The sequence below is a fragment of the Perognathus longimembris genome, chromosome 19 (genome assembly GCF_023159225.1).
Source record: "Perognathus longimembris pacificus isolate PPM17 chromosome 19, ASM2315922v1, whole genome shotgun sequence".
NCBI classification, from domain to species: domain Eukaryota; kingdom Metazoa; phylum Chordata; class Mammalia; order Rodentia; family Heteromyidae; genus Perognathus; species Perognathus longimembris.
Genome location: NC_063179.1, coordinates 1,866,696 through 1,882,314, shown reverse-complemented (window position 1 = coordinate 1,882,314; position 15,619 = coordinate 1,866,696).

The window sequence follows — 15,619 nt, the reverse complement described above, 5'->3', positions numbered from 1 at the left end:
GGGAAGCTTCTGGAAGGTAAGGGTAGGAGGGATCTCCCAGGTTCATAGATGCAGCCCGAGGAAAAAAGCACGCAAGGGCCTGGACACCAGGACTCAGCGACGGGATGCCGCGTCTCTCTCGGGACCCGGCCACTCCCTCCGAGCCCTGAGTAAAGTGCCAGAGTTACACGGCTCCCCCACTCCCCAGGCCCGCGGCGTTGGTGAGGCCTGGGGCGGGGGCGTAAGCCTCGGAAGGCGAGCCCCCCCCCCTTCTGAACGCTGCTGCCCTTCTTCTGTGGGCACAAGGGGGTCTGTGTCCCTTTCTCCCCTTCCCCAGCCCCACCCGGGCCCTTCCCCGAAAGCGCACCTTCCTGTCCCACCCTAGGTGTGATTGCTTCATGGCAACACCCAGTGAAAACACAGCACAACATAAGGTACCCCACATGAGGGGCCTCTGCGGGGGGGGCGGCAGGCAGGCCAGCGACGGGCAGGCCATCGCCTCGTCCTTCCTGCGCTCCACTGCGGAGCAGCCACGCTTAATGAAGCTGACTGTAAAAGGAACAAGAAAGAGCAGGTGCTGGTGGCTCACGCCTGTAATCCTAGCTACGTGCCGGCTGAGATCTGAGGACGGCAGTTCAAGGCCAGCCCAAGCAGGAAAGTCTACCAGACTCTTATCCCCATTAACCACCGAAGACTGAAAGTAGAGCCATGCATGGCTCAAGTGGGAGAGTGCTAGCCTTGAGCAAAAACAGCAAAGACAGTGTCCAGGCCCTGAGTTCAAGCCCCAGGACCAGCACCAAAAGAAAATCAGGTATGGACCTCACAAGAAAGGACAAAGCAGAAGTTTGACCAGAGGTGGTAACAGCTGGATGTACTTGATAGAGGGGAGGAGGAAAGACACAGACAAGGGGAGAGACCATGGCGGGAAGATGCGATGGCACTGTGTTCCAGCAGAGAAATCACCCAGGGTCGGGGACACGGGCTTGGTCTCCGAGAACCAGCGTCACACGGTGTCATGTTGGGGTGTGGCCAGGACCCTGAATCCGGGGAGACGTTCCAGCCTCCGACCCCCAGGGCACGCACAGCCCTGCCCAGGGCCGAGGCAAGGGGGGTACCCCAGCCACCCCCCCTTCCCTTCCCAGAGAGCCCCCTCCCTCACGGGTTTCCGCTCTCCGGTTGTGTCTTAGGGCTCTCCGGCTGAGGAAAGGCTTCCACGCCGCGCCGCGCCTTCCTCCTGCTCGCCCCCCTCGGTTCTCGCCGACACCGCGCTTGCCGCAGTTCTCCGCCGTCTGCGGTGCTGCGCGCTCATCTCCTGCGGAGGGTGAAGAGGGCTTGCGGTCTCCTCCCTCCGGGAGCCCCGCAGGCTGGGCGCTGGGAGCGGGAGCTTCAACCGCGGGCGCTTGCTCCCGCAGGCTCTGGACGCGGCTGACTGCCCTCTGTTGTCCTCTGTCCTCACAGTCTTCCTTCTGCACGCGCGTCGTGTGAGTTCGAGAGACGCCACCTTCTCCACTCTGGCAGGACCGCCCCGGAGGCCCGGTCGGAGGCCTGAGCACTGACGCAGGGAGCTTCCGCAGCCAGGATTTCAGTGTGGCTGCCGGAATCACCCTTCTTCCTTAGCCCTCACTATATATCTATTTACTTCCTAGGCGAGAAACCACCCTTGGTTGATAAGAAATTCTAAAATCCTCCAGAAGTGAAGGGGGAAAATTCCCTTGCAGCCCCTTAACTGCAGCAACAAGGAAAGCTCTACTCCAAAAAGCAAGCTCTCCAGCCTCCAAGCAACTTTCCACCAGTTCTTCTCAAAACTGCTCTAATTCAGGTACAAATTTATTTCTTTTATTACATTTCTGGCTACAAATATACTGTTATTCCAAAGCCAAATTTTAAAAAATTAATAACATATTTAAGTAGAAGACTTTACAGGTTTTAAAAATAAATTTAAAGTGTTTCCATGACATACAGTAATAAGTCTCTGACGTGAGAATTGAACTTCTGGGTCTAAACCGTGCTTAATGTAATTCACGGGGACATATTAGCGCAACATTTATAACATATTTCAGAAGCCATGTGAATGTTTCATCAAATCTGAAGCAAATAGCTTTCAGTCCATACATTAAAGTTCTAATAGCTGCTATTAGAGTAAGGGCTAAAGGAAACAATAAAGAACAGGGGAAGCCCTCCATTCATCCCCACCCACAGCCCTAATATTTTCTGAAATTACATGGAGCCCTGGCACCCCAATAGCTCTTGTTCTCATTACCTTGCTTATGTTTATTATACATCTTTATGGAAAGGTTAAAAATATTATGAGTAAAATTTAATAGAACGTAGCATAGAAATCTCTAAGAAGGAGCGGAGAGCTGTTAGAACATTATTCTGATGTGTAAACTTGGGGTTGCATGCTTACAAAGACCCTATGGGGATTGGGCACGTATGCAACCATGTCGTGGGCCTACGTTATAGACTAGAGGAATTAGGTGCCAGAATATTGCTCAATATGGTCTACCTTATGGTAAAATGTGATCAAGAAAATTTATCCAGGGCCTGGAAGAAGGTGTTAAGTAGTTATAAAAACATTCCTAAATTACTTTTCTATAATTGAAAAAACAGAAGTTGCATGTGGCCTGTTTTGCATTTATTAAAATGCTATAATATGGTGTGTTGGGCTTCTTAACCTCAGATAGGGTTCTACTGGGAAACATTTGCTTTTTTTTAATAAATTAAATCTCTACATATAAAGTATGCCTTGACTCAGCCTTAATGATTTAATATAGTTTATGCCCATTGTAAATTCACAAGTGTGTGTACTCATGTTCTATGTTTCCGCTTCTTCACATGGAAAATACTGAGCTAATAATTCATCACCTGGGATATAGGTAAATCAAAGCAACAGTTTATTCCCATCTTTCCATTTTCTTTTCTTTTTTTTTTTTTACCAAAAATACATGTGTTTATTTTTAATACAAACTCAGATTTAAAAAACTATACAGCAAAAGCAAGAAGACACTTTACATACTCATGATCAGCTACAATATTTCTTTAGACTGTCCACACTGAAAATAGTTAGTTACATTTACTAATAAGGAATGCCAAGTGTATCCACCAGCATTTGAATAGCTTGCAGGGAATTCTTCACTTCATCCATAATGTCTCTTCTCAAAACCCAAGCCGGTTCCAGTCTGGAGACTATCCTGGTCCTCATGGGGGTTTCTGGAAGCAAGGGGATGACGACGGAAGCACTTTTCCATCTTTCCATTTTCTGAACTTTGAACGGCATGCATCAACTTTTTATGTGATCATTGTGTCTCTGTTTATTATTTTTAAACAGGGCTCATGTGGTTACCTTAGCTTATTTTATTTTTTATTTTATTTTATTTATTTTTTATTTTTTTTTTGGGCCAGTCCTGGGCCTTGGCCTCAGGGCCTGAGCACTGTCCCTGGCTTCTTCCCGCTCAAGGCTAGCACTCTGCCACTTGAGCCACAGCGCCGCTTCTGGCCGTTTTCTGTATATGTGGTGCTGGGGAATCGAACCTAGGGCCTCGTGTATCCGAGGCAGGCACTCTTGCCACTAGGCTATATCCCCAGCCCCTACCTTAGCTTATTTGATGTGGCCAATGAGTTCGGGGGCCATCCTAGAAGGAAGAAGGGCGTGGTAGAACAGAGCCATGGTGGTACTGGGCACCTTGGGGCAGACGGGCTATCTGCCCCGGTGCTCACCCGAGCTGCCTAGCAACCTCGGATTTCCACAGATGCTGCTATGGTGTGAGCATTTTTAGCACTTGTAGAGAAGAACTGCCGCCAATCTACACCTACCCAAAGGAATGAAAATCAGCCATCGCAGGGCCTATCCCTGCCAGACCTGTCCGGAACACCACATCACCGTGGTTTATTTACCAGTGCTAGAGACCCAGCTTTTGCTTTCTGCTCCCTGTCACTTCAGGCTTGCTGGTTTAGTCCTCTTCTTGCTGTGTTTTGGCAGATGAACTAGCTGGGTTTCCCAGAGATTAAGTGTGGCCAGTGAACTCAGCACTGGAAAACTCCACTGTAGGGGTAGATCTAGATTGGGGGAAACGGCAAAGCCCTTAAGAGTCAAGTCTGGCCAGGTGCCAGTGGCTCACACCTGTCCTCCTAACTACTCAGAAGGCTGAAATCTCAGGATCATGGTTCAAAGCCACCCTGGGCAGGAAAGTACTTGAGACATTTTATCTCCAGTTAACCACCAGAAAACAGAAGTGGAGCTGTGGCTCAGATGGTAGAGCACTAGCCTGGAGCTGAGGAGCTCAGGGACAGCGCCCAGGCCCAGAGGTCAAGCTCCACGACTGACAAAAAAGAAAAAAAAAAAGAATCAAGTCTGTCGATAGATGTGGTTGCCAAACTAGGGACTTCTGTAAACTAGATTTCAATCTCAAAATGTTGCTCTTCAGTTAAAAAACTGCCCCGGAGGGACCTCCCTCCCCACACTGAGACCCCCTCATGAGGAAGGCAACTCCCCAGTGCGATACCTTTGGGGGGCTCACGGGGCTGACACAGACGAGGAACAGTGCTGTACCTGTTGGGGGCTCAGCGAATGGCAGCAGGCCAAGGCCGGAGGCCCGCGTGTCTGGTCTCCCTTTTCAACTCCCAGACACAAGTTTCCTTTCTGTCTCCCTCCAGGCCTCTTCAAGGATGTGGTGACTACTTCTCTCTCCTTTCATTTAATTCCTTCTTGGAACTAGTTTGTTTTCCCCATTTTTTAGGAGGCTCTTTAAACCCTGTACTATCCTCTGGGTGGGAATAATTTATAACTTAATAGTTCCCAAGGTATTACGTTGAAAGATGTACTCTTGGAAAAATGCTAAGACCAGACATTTTCAGAAATGGCTCAAATATGTGCAAGAAGATGAGGCACAATGCAAACACGCATTGTGTTGTGTGGCATTTCAATGCCAAGCACGTGGGTTACAGTTTTTGCAACGCAGCCCACGGGGAACTCAATACAAGCTGCGATGGCCGTGTAGAATCACCTTCAGCATACACCCTGCCGCCCAGTGCTGGCTGGTAGCTCACGCCCGTCATCCTTGCCAGTCAGGAGGCTGAGATGTGTGGATCGCGATTCTAAGCCAATCCAGGCAGAAAAGCCTGCGGGACTCTTATCCACAAGTGACCATCAGGAAAGCTGGAAGCGGGGCTGTGGTTCAAGTGGCAGAGTGCTACCCTTGAATAACAAAGCTCAAGGACAGTGCCCCGGCCCCGAGGCAAGTTCCAGGACCGACACTAAGCCCCCCTCCCCCCCCAAAAATCACTCCTGTTCCTCCTCTTCCTTTTCTTCTTCCTTATGTCTTGGAGAACACGGCCAGATTGATTGAAGAGAAAATTACTGCACATCCCTTCTTTCCCATTCTTGCTAAGAGGAGAGTCAGGACCTTCCTCGCTCAGAAGATGACATGGTATCAGCAATACTTGATGATGTAGTCTGCAAAAGACAGAAGTCGCTTCTTTTCTCCACAGCCTCGGGGTTCTCCCTCAGAAGCCTGTACTCTTCTTTGAAAATTGATTTTACCCACGTTGGAACCTTTGTAAGAAAATGAAAGGAAACCATTATGGCTAAAATCTTCACTGGCTTGGGGGAGGATTGAAAGCCAAGGGAGAAAAATGATAAGATAAAAGAGTAGGGCAAGCCAGACACCGGAGCCTGTAATCCTAGCAACTCGGGAGGCTGAGATCCAAGGACACAGTTCAAAAGCCAGCCCCGGCAGGAAAGTCTGGAAGACTCTTCACTCCAATTAATCACCAAAACACTGGAAATGGAGCTGCGGTCAAGCGGTAGAGTGCAAGCCATGAGCAATAGAATCTCAGGGACTGCGCCCAGGACCTGAGTTCAAGCCCCAGGTCTTCTGGTATTCTCTCTCTCTCTCTTTCTCTCTCTCTCTCTCTCTCTCTCACACACACACACACACACACACACACACACACACACACACGTGCGCGCGTAGGGCCAAAGGTCGGAACTGAGGAGGCACCAAGGGCCTTCCTGTGCTTTAGAGAGAAGGCTGGTCCTTCCTCCCCTCCGAGGATCACAATGGACACAGGGAAGAAAGATCTACCTCCCTCCCTGTGCACACTGAGACCTTCCCTTCGACGGCCTCCCCCAGTTCCTGGAACATAGAGAATGCCCTGCATGAAGCACCTCCCTTAGGTAGCATGCTCCGGATGCCCCCAGGTAAAAGCAATCCTCTCGAGCTTACAGTCAGAAAGCCACTGTCCAGGGCTCCCCCAAGGCCGGGGCTCCCAGGGACAGACACTCTTGTCTGGGTGTCTTGGTAGAGTGTCCAGTCAATCCCGCCCGTCTGTGATTCCATTCCAGATTTGGGATCAGGGCATCTTGCCTTCCTCCCACCATCTTGGGACAGCTGTCTAGTATTCGCCAGCCCCAAACTTTTACCTTAAAGGAGGGTTCCGATGAGTAACACCAGTTAGAAAATAATGCTTGTGATTCTGTCCCAGCTCCACTCACATCAAGCACGTCTCCCACGAAGGCAGCACATCCGGAGGGGGGCTTGAGCCACGTCTTCTTCCTGGCAGCATTTGCACAAGCAGCCAGTCTGCCCACCAGTCTCTTCAACCTACCAGTGGGTGTAAGAAAGAAAGCCCCACCTGTGAGCTGCCTGCCTCTCTACGAGCCTTCCGAGCCATAAGCTCGCAGCCGTACCAGTGATGCTTTGAACTGGCGGGAGGATGCTCCGTAGCAAAACGCAGGAGGTGGTATCCTGAGAGGAAGGATGTGGGTGGACAGCCGGTGACTCCCCAGCAGACAGCTCACCCTCACTAGCAAACTGCCTGGAACAGAAATGGCCCATAGACTCCACATTTCCACCCATGGCTCCCAGAAGACACAAGTTATTTTATTTTATTTTATTTTTTGCCAGTCCCGGGCCTTGAACTCAGGGCCTGAGCACCGTCCCTGGTTTCTTTTTGCTCAAGGCTAGCACTCTACCACTTGAGCCACAGCACCACTTCTGGCTGTTTTCTATATATGTGGTGCTGAGGAATCGAACCCAGGGCTTCATGTATACGAGGTGAGCACTCTACCACTAGGCCATATTACCAGCCGACATTTAAAAAAAAAATGGATCTTGCAAGCAAAGGTGTACAATATGTGGGTGGCTCCACTGGGTCAAGTGGGTGCACCTTGATCCACGTCACCCACTAAGAAGGAAATGAAATCCAGAGATTCTCGAGGAAAAGTGGGCTCCCCAGTCATCTAGTTGACCGTTTTCAGTGGTCCAGGATGAACTAGAATTTCTTCGGGACTCTCTGGAATGTTCTGTGGAAAGTGGACCAGGGTCTGGGCGGAGCACGCAACTCCAATTGCATTCTGTAGGCAGCGATGGAGTTGACAGGCTGACCTTGGTTTAAGAACGCCAAGAACACACGAGATTGTCGAAGACACCCAGTTATCCACAGAGGAACACTTCACAGGAAAACAGAACTCTGGTGAGGAAACAAAGTTCCTAAGGGAAGAGACTTCCAATTCTGCAGAGGTACCGAGGAATGACCTCTGCCCGAGGTTATAAGGGGAAGCGCTGTCAGAACACTGAGTCCTGACATTGTTGTCACTCGCTCAGTTCTGTGGCTATTCACATAGAAGCGTTTCCTGGTTAGAGCTGAGGCAGGCTTTCCACCTCTCAGCGCTTCATGACGCATCCCGTTATGAGTCCTTGCGGAGGGAGGAGATGGAAATGGATACTCTGCTTTGGCTATCAGGAAGCTCTGGGGCTGGGCTCCCTGGAGGGAAATACTCAGAGGTGTTTGCAGAAGCCGCCCCATTGACATCCTAGTGATAGACAAAAGTCTTGCATTGTAACAGCAACTTGCCTTAAAACTTTCTTTATTGGAGAAGAGATATGTCAATGCTTGAAAGAGGGGCCACTCCTCATCTTCAGCGTACGCGAAGCTTGCCGTTACTTTGCAAGGTCGTGGAGGTATCCGTAATGAACTTTATTCTGTTCCTGCTTCTTGGCTTTACCAGTAGTTTTGCACCGGTGCGGTGCAGAAGGCGGGGAGGGGCTTGAACGCGGGATCTCATCTCCTGCTGGTTACAGGAGGCCGCTTGCGTCCGGCCCGCCGCTGCAGATGGAGTCACTCCGTTTGTGTGTACTTTCCATTCCTCTTACCAGCTCTGAAAGCAAAGCTGAGGTTTACTGCATGCTATAAATATGTAATGGGGAGGCTGTGCTGACTGTCTGGGAATATTCCAGGCTTAATGACAGCTCTCAAGATGGGAGCTTTGCAGATCCCAGATATCACAGTGGCCCCACTCGCTGCTCTCCGCCGAGCTCCTGAAGAATGTACTTGAATATTTCAGCATCCTAAGCTATTTGCATGCGTCCAAGGCTAACCCAAGCCTGAAATGTCTGAGTAAGTGCACCTCACAAAGGAGAAAAGTCAAAAAGGGAGGCTGACTGGAAAGCCTCTTGCCGACAATCCATCCACTTAAAGTGCAAGAGTGACAACATCAGAAACTAAGCTGGTCCCATTTTCCAAGTCAGGCACGAAACAAAAGTATCCCGAGTTAAGCACAGTGCCACAAACGTGCAGAAATCATTTCTCTGAGAGGGGAAGCGCTCCCAGAACCATCTCCGCCTGCTGGCCTTGCTTCCCCGAGCCGACTCCGGCTCCGGTGGCCCCTTCACTGACTAGAAAATCCTACTGTTCCAATTCTAATTGTGATTCATTGACCTCTGCAGTTCCCTTCTTCAGCCAACGTGGCTTCATGGTTGATAGCATTTCACATATTTGCTCTTGGTTCTGCCAAATGGATAACAAGTAAACTCAGTATTTTGGTAACGTTAGCAGGATTTTTTTTAAATGCACTCATTGGACCTGAGCTTTAGCTTTTCACAAACTTATTTGCGTCTGGATTTCTTTCCTTTGAAAGTTAATTCTAGTTCCATTTCTGCGACCTAATCCCCTATAGCTTCTCAAAATTGTGGTGAAAGATAAAATAGACAGATAGATACATAGATAGATACACAGACACAGAGATAGTAGATAGAGACAGACAGATACATAGATAGGCTATAGACGATGTGAGATAGATAAATGTTCTCAGCTCACTGATGCTATGGCTTCTTGCACACGTTTGTTTTGGTGTGTACAATCGGTGTGAGAGGAGTCGGAATATGAGAAGCCCCTTCCACACGTCTCTGCCTCCAGAGAAAGTGCACGGCCGGGCAGAGGAGCCCGTCCCGGTGAGGCCAGGGTGCAGACGGAATCCTGACTGTCCGTGTGGCAGTGCCACTGTGGCAAGGTCAGGAACGCCATGGCCTCCGGGGACTCGCGGGCCGTACCTCACTTAGCCATGAGCAAAACAGAGCTGTGCTGCTGCTGGACCCCCGCACACAGAGCAGCGCTGTCTCCACTACAGTTCATCAGATACTGCACAAGGAGCGGGGGTGGGGGGGCCGGCAGCCTTTACAGTATGCCTTAGGACAGTGTTAGACACAGAGACGCGCTCCCTCCTCCCGCCTGTGTCCTTGGAGATTGTTCCCCGCCCCGTGCCAAGGTCCTTCTGAGCGTAGCTGTGTCTGCGTGCCCAGCTGAGGTTAGAACACAAAGGCCCAGAGAAAGCCAGGAACTTCACAGAAGTGAGAAAGGGCAAGCCTGGATTTGAAGTTCAGTGGAAAACCATCAAAATATCGAAGCGATGGAAAATACAGCGATTGAAATAAAAACCACGGTAGACGGGGGAGGAAAATCACAGAGGATGGAGAAGAGCAGCTTATGAAATTCCAGCAACTGGTATCAGAGAAGGAAACATGAATAGAAGCACGAGGGGAGGGTATGAAGCCAGGAGGGCCAAACACGTGTGTCCACATCTCCTCTGTAATCACTCGGGAAGAGGCAAAAACAACCAGGGAAAGCCTGCTCTCAACAGAAATGGAAGGTCTCAGGCGGAGACCACTGAGAAGGAGAAGAGAGCATGCCAAACAGGCAGAGAATCCCTACCAGAGGGGAAGGGGACACCCAGCCAGGAGCACACACAAAGGAAGTGACCTCGAGAGATGGCGGCGGGAGGACAAACAAGGGAGCGACCAGAGACGTGAGTAAAAGGTTTTATGAAAAGGAAAATGCGCTGTTAAAAAATCATGATTTATGCATATGCATCGCTCGGTTTTGCAATGAAAGGTAATATAACACAGGTAACTGCAAGGGCAAAGGAGTCCCTAGGCACACAGGTGTAACAAAAGAAGACAACTCCTTCCCTTCGGAAATCGAGGGATGGCAAAGACAGCGGCCGGCGGCTGTGCTCAACGTCTCTGGGCTAGGAGACACTGACTGGGAAGGATTCGGGGCCGCCAGGGAATTCCAGTGTCAGAGCGTGTATACAGTTGTCAAGTCTCATCAAATAAAGACGTAGGAGTTCAGCATTTTGTGGTAATTCAATTTCATCTCAATCTGGAATAAATCAATAGCAGTCAATGAGCATAATTATAGGTTTCCAATTTTAGGGAAACACTGAAAGAATAAAAATAAATTGTATAATTTTAACCTGTAACTTAAACCTGATTTGCCTATTTAGTAGTTAAAATAAACAAGTTTGGTAAAAAGATGAAAATAAACAAATTTACTAAATTGTAAACATAAGTTGAGGGTAGACGTAAATCATAATATAGAAATAATTACAGTAAATAAAAATTTTAAGATGCGAAACTTACCAATAGAAAGGACAAGGGTTCTTTATTGATGTTTCAGGACTCAAGAAAAAATGACTGGAAAGGCAGGAACACACATAATGTGGAAATATTGCCACTAGAAGTTAGAATGACAATTTTAACACTGCCTAAATAAACATCAGAGCACCAATGTCTCTGGGGGGTGGGGCAGGAGGGAGAAGGCTCTAGAGATAGAATTAGCACGTAACTGCTAGGATACTGCATGGCCGGAAGAAGATGTCCGCAAAGATCTGACAAATAGACAAGGCCCTGGATGGGTGTCCATAAATGATGAATGCACAAAGAAAATGTGGCATCGGTACACCATGGAGGGCTTTTTAGCCATTTAGAAGGAAGTCAGCAAGGGGCTGGGATCCATGCCTATAATCCTAGCTACATAGGATGCTGAAATCTGAGTATCATGCTTTGAAACAAGCCCAGGTAGGAGAGTCTGCACGATTCTTATCTCCAATTAACCACCAAAATGCCAGAAGTGCCACTGTGGCTGAAGTGGTAGAGCACGAGCCTTGAGCAAAACAGCTCAGGGACAGAGCCCAGGGCCGGAGTTCAAGCCCAGGACTGGCACAAACTAATTCTATTGTTTGAAGGGAAATGGATGAAACTAAAAATGATTGTGTTGAATGAAGCCAGACATAGAAGACAAATATTGTATGTTTTCTTCTATATAGGTGGAACAGAAAGAGAGAATGACGGGAGTAGGGTGAAAAGGTAAAGAAATAAATTTATGAATCGGAAGGTGACCAGTTGTACATGAGTTGACGTAAGTGTGGGTAGAAGAGAGAGAAAGTATGATCTAAATACTTCCTATGCGTATATTAAAATAGAATTAATGTACACTGAAATAAAACACAAGAAAAGACTGGAAAGCCCAGATGGGTGTTTCTAAGACGGCAATGCGGAGAGTGGGTGGCCACCTGTGGCTTGTGAGTGTGCAAAGGTGTGTCTGGTGACGCCTACCTCTCCCTCATGGTTTCATCTGTGGTCTTCACTGTGATGAACTCTTAGTGAGAAGATAGATAGATAGATAGATACATAGATAGATACATAGATACATAGATACATAGATAGATACATAGATAGATACATAGATAGATACATAGATAGACAGACAGATAATAGATAGATAGAAGATAGATAGAAGATAGACAGACAGATAGATAGATAGACAGACAGACAGCAGACAATGCTTTCTGAAGACTTGTGCCTTCACACTTGAAGGGGCAGAGAACAGGCAGAGGTAGAAACAGTATGGTCAACAGGATTCTGGTACTTGGACTGAGGACTCCCCGTGTTGCGGTGCTGAGGCACGGTTTACACGTCTTCAGTGCCACGAGTTTAAAGCCGAGTGCGTAGAACCCTCACAGCCATCCGCTATTGCCGAGACGTAAGACTATATCATCACATGCCTAATTTCAGTGAATGCTGCCAAACGGCTTGTGATAGAAGGACTAATTAGAAGTTCAGACACAATACCGTCCTTCACAGGAAGCTTGGAGAGCACTGTTCGTCCTTTGCGTCATTCACTTGTTCACTCTTTCATTCGCCCTGCGGTTCTCGGCACGGAACCAGGGCCGAGCACAGTCTAAGTGAGCACTTCCGCCATGAGTCCCCTTCCCAGCCGCAGAAGCGCTCTGTTTGAACATGCAAGGAAGAGGTAGGCATTGTTCACCGTAACTTAGACTATCAGGGAGTCCTCAAGAAGTGTCAAGGGAATAGTGTCATAAACAGTGTCACAGCAGTGAATGAAACTAGAAACTAATAGAATGTATAATTCCAAAAATCCCCCTAATTTTTTTATTCCAACAACATATATTTTGCTTTTTAATAAAAAGGAAACAATAAAGGAAACTGTGAACTATGTAGAACTGAATATTTAAACCTGTGTGGGAAACAGCTACAGTGGTATGTAAAGTAAAATTTATAACCAGTAATACATTTTCATGAGACAGGAAAAATTGGAAACAAATGAGCTAATTGAAGGCAAAATATTTTGGATTTATTATATTAAAAGAGATTGATTTTAATGAAAAACACATGGCCAGAGTTAAGAGCAGATAGCAGATTGAATGAATATATTTGCGATATCTAAAACCAACAAGGGACCGCATTATCTAGAAAATGCAAGAAATGTCCATAAATCAGAGAAAGAAAAAAAACACAATAGATGTGAAAGCAAATGATTAAAAGGCAGGTCACATGCAGAGAAAACTGGGGAGGCTAACGAGATAGGAAGATGTTAGAGTTCATCACTACTAACAAAACCGCGCGATGCACCAGTGCGCTTTTTCCATGCAGCCAGCAGAGTCTCGGGAGCCGGAAGAGCAGGGGAATGGGGACAGAGGGAGGGCGGGGGGGGGGAGCCTTGTACGTGGTGGTGGTCAGCTAGTGACCTCCTGCGGGTTAACTGCCCAGGAGCGGCCCGGCGAGGGCAGGGGGCCGTGCTCATTCCGGGGAGCCGCTTTGCAGTCCGGCGGATGAACACGGCGGCGGCTGAGATCTATTGGGTAGCGTGACAACTGCAGGTTCTCCCCACAGAACAGTGACGAGTATTTGAGGTGTTAAATAACCGAGTCGACTTGACGTCATTGTTCATGCTGTATACGTAGGCCATTACGCTGGATCATGTTCCCCAAGGGGGCACAGCTATAACTTGTCCGCTTAGAATAAAAGGCGAATAAACACCAGGTGTCCCGACTCATCCCGACCTTCGCGGCTACCGGGGAAGCTGAGACCTGGAGGATTACATTTCAAAGCCACCTCGCGCAGGAAAGCCCGCAAGACTCCATCTCCAAGTCAGCCAGCACACAGCTAGCTTGGAGATGTGGTTCAGAGGGTAGAGTGCCAGCCACGCAAGCACGGGGCTTCAATTCCGACCTCAGTACCATCAAGAGACAAAAAGGGCAACGTAAATGAGAACAAACAGTCATCTTGATGCACCCCATCCCCGTCACGACTCTCTGACCACAGACCCGCCTCGACCGCCGTCACTGCTGTCCGCGAAAGCGTGCGGCCAGCGTGCCCATCCCGTCCCCCAGGACTGCGAACGACGGAGGGGCTGAGGTCCCGGCTGGTCGGAGCGGGCACGCACCCAGGGCCAGCCCGGGGGAGGCGGGTCTTGGGAGGACCCCAGAGGGTCTCCTGCCGCTGAAGGCGGACCGACAGCCCGCCAAGGCTGCGCGGGCCAGGCTGCGCTCGGGAACCAGAGGAGGGCTGTGCTACTTCAGGGCGGAGCAGAGCCCAGCTGACCGCGTCGTTACTGCCTTCGTCGTCCCTTTGCTGTTGGGACATCTGGGCCCAGGGCGCTTCCGTCGCGTGCCACGGAAAGCATCACGCCCCAAGGGAGCCAGCCGCTTGTGTCAACAGGAAGCAGGAGGCCATGGAGAGCAAGTGTCCGATGGTTATCGCTGCCGGACTTCTCGGGAGCCCCCAGTTGATGTAGTGCTAAGGCAACCTTGCCTAGGAAGTGCTCACACGCAGTGTCCACCCAGCCAGACTGTCCCTTCTCCCTGGACTGGGGACACGTGGCTATTCATCACCGTGGACATCAACTGCTCTTTCAGGAAAGCTCGCGTCAATTCCCTGCGAGTGAATTCTCAGCCCTCCCCTGCCCGCCACCCCCTTGGCCAGCTCTGTGCGCGGCGTCCGGAGTCAGCGCACTGACGCCCCAAGCAAATGTCACTCGCCTTTGTAGAGCTTCTCTCGGACCCTGTCCCTTTCCCTCTTTAGCTTGATAGGCTTCATGAGAAAGATCAGCGCAGAGGACGCCGCCCGCGACGGCAGCACACATGCAGGCCTTGCCCCAAGCGGAGTCTCGTTCCAGACAGGCCGAAAGGAAGGGAAACGCTGCCCAGCAGACGAGCCCAGGACAGGAATCCCTCCCGTCCAATAACTCCACCCGAGGCCGACGGGGGTCCCGGGCCGGCCACCAACTGTTTAGGGCCAATAAAAGGAGGAGATGGGCAGTAACTCAGAAGAATGTACCGTAATGGTGGTATACATTTTTACCAGGAACTATGAATTAACTAGACGAGGAATCATAAGCACGTGTGGGTGGAATCGCAGTTGTCTATCTTGTTCTAAAGCCCTTCTTTCCACTAGACAAAACCTTCTCAGATGCAGGTAATTATAGAATGTACTAGTGCGCGTACAGTGAAATTTCAATTAATAAAGATAGCACAGGGAAGGTGATTGTCCAAAAAAACGGATTAACTGGTCAATGGAGAATTTGGAAGAGATTACTTTATATCCATGATGTTGGAAAGCTTCTAGAAAACATGTGTTGCACTTTCTTTCCTCCCAAGCCAGCAAGGGGTCTGACCGCGGTGTGCCCATACCTCCAAACAGCCTGGGTTTCTCAGCAGGCAGGCTGAGTGACCGGGGCGGGACTCCGAGATGCCTGGCGGCTTCTTTCTGGATTGCGGAGACCTACTTTTGAATGAAATTCAGATTTTTCATGGTGATTCTAGGAATGACATGCTTTATCCTCTCCCTTCAATTTCCCTCGCAATTCCTGTTCGCCTTTCTTGATCGCGCCCTCCTGTCCCCTCTCAGGATGTCTGTGCTCAGTGATCTTCTCTCCCTTTCACTGACTCATTCCTCTGCCACCTAGGACAGCGGCCATGTCGGCAGGTGACGCAAGCAGAGACCGCTGTCGTGCGTGTGGCCTGTGGCAGAGTGCCGTTTCCTCATCTGTGGGGTGGATTGGTCGGGGGAGCCAGCCCTTCCTGAGATTTTATGTGATGGCGTTGGGGAGGCACAAATACACTCCCAGGTCCCGACAGTCCACCCCCACCACCACGGTCCCCACAGGAGCTCACTGAGAGCCTGGGCAGACGGCTGCCGTCCCGTGTCGGCGAAGCTCAACATGACCGGGTCCCCACGGGGAGCTCATCCCAGAGACCTGGCTCCCGCCAAGGGCGCCGGGC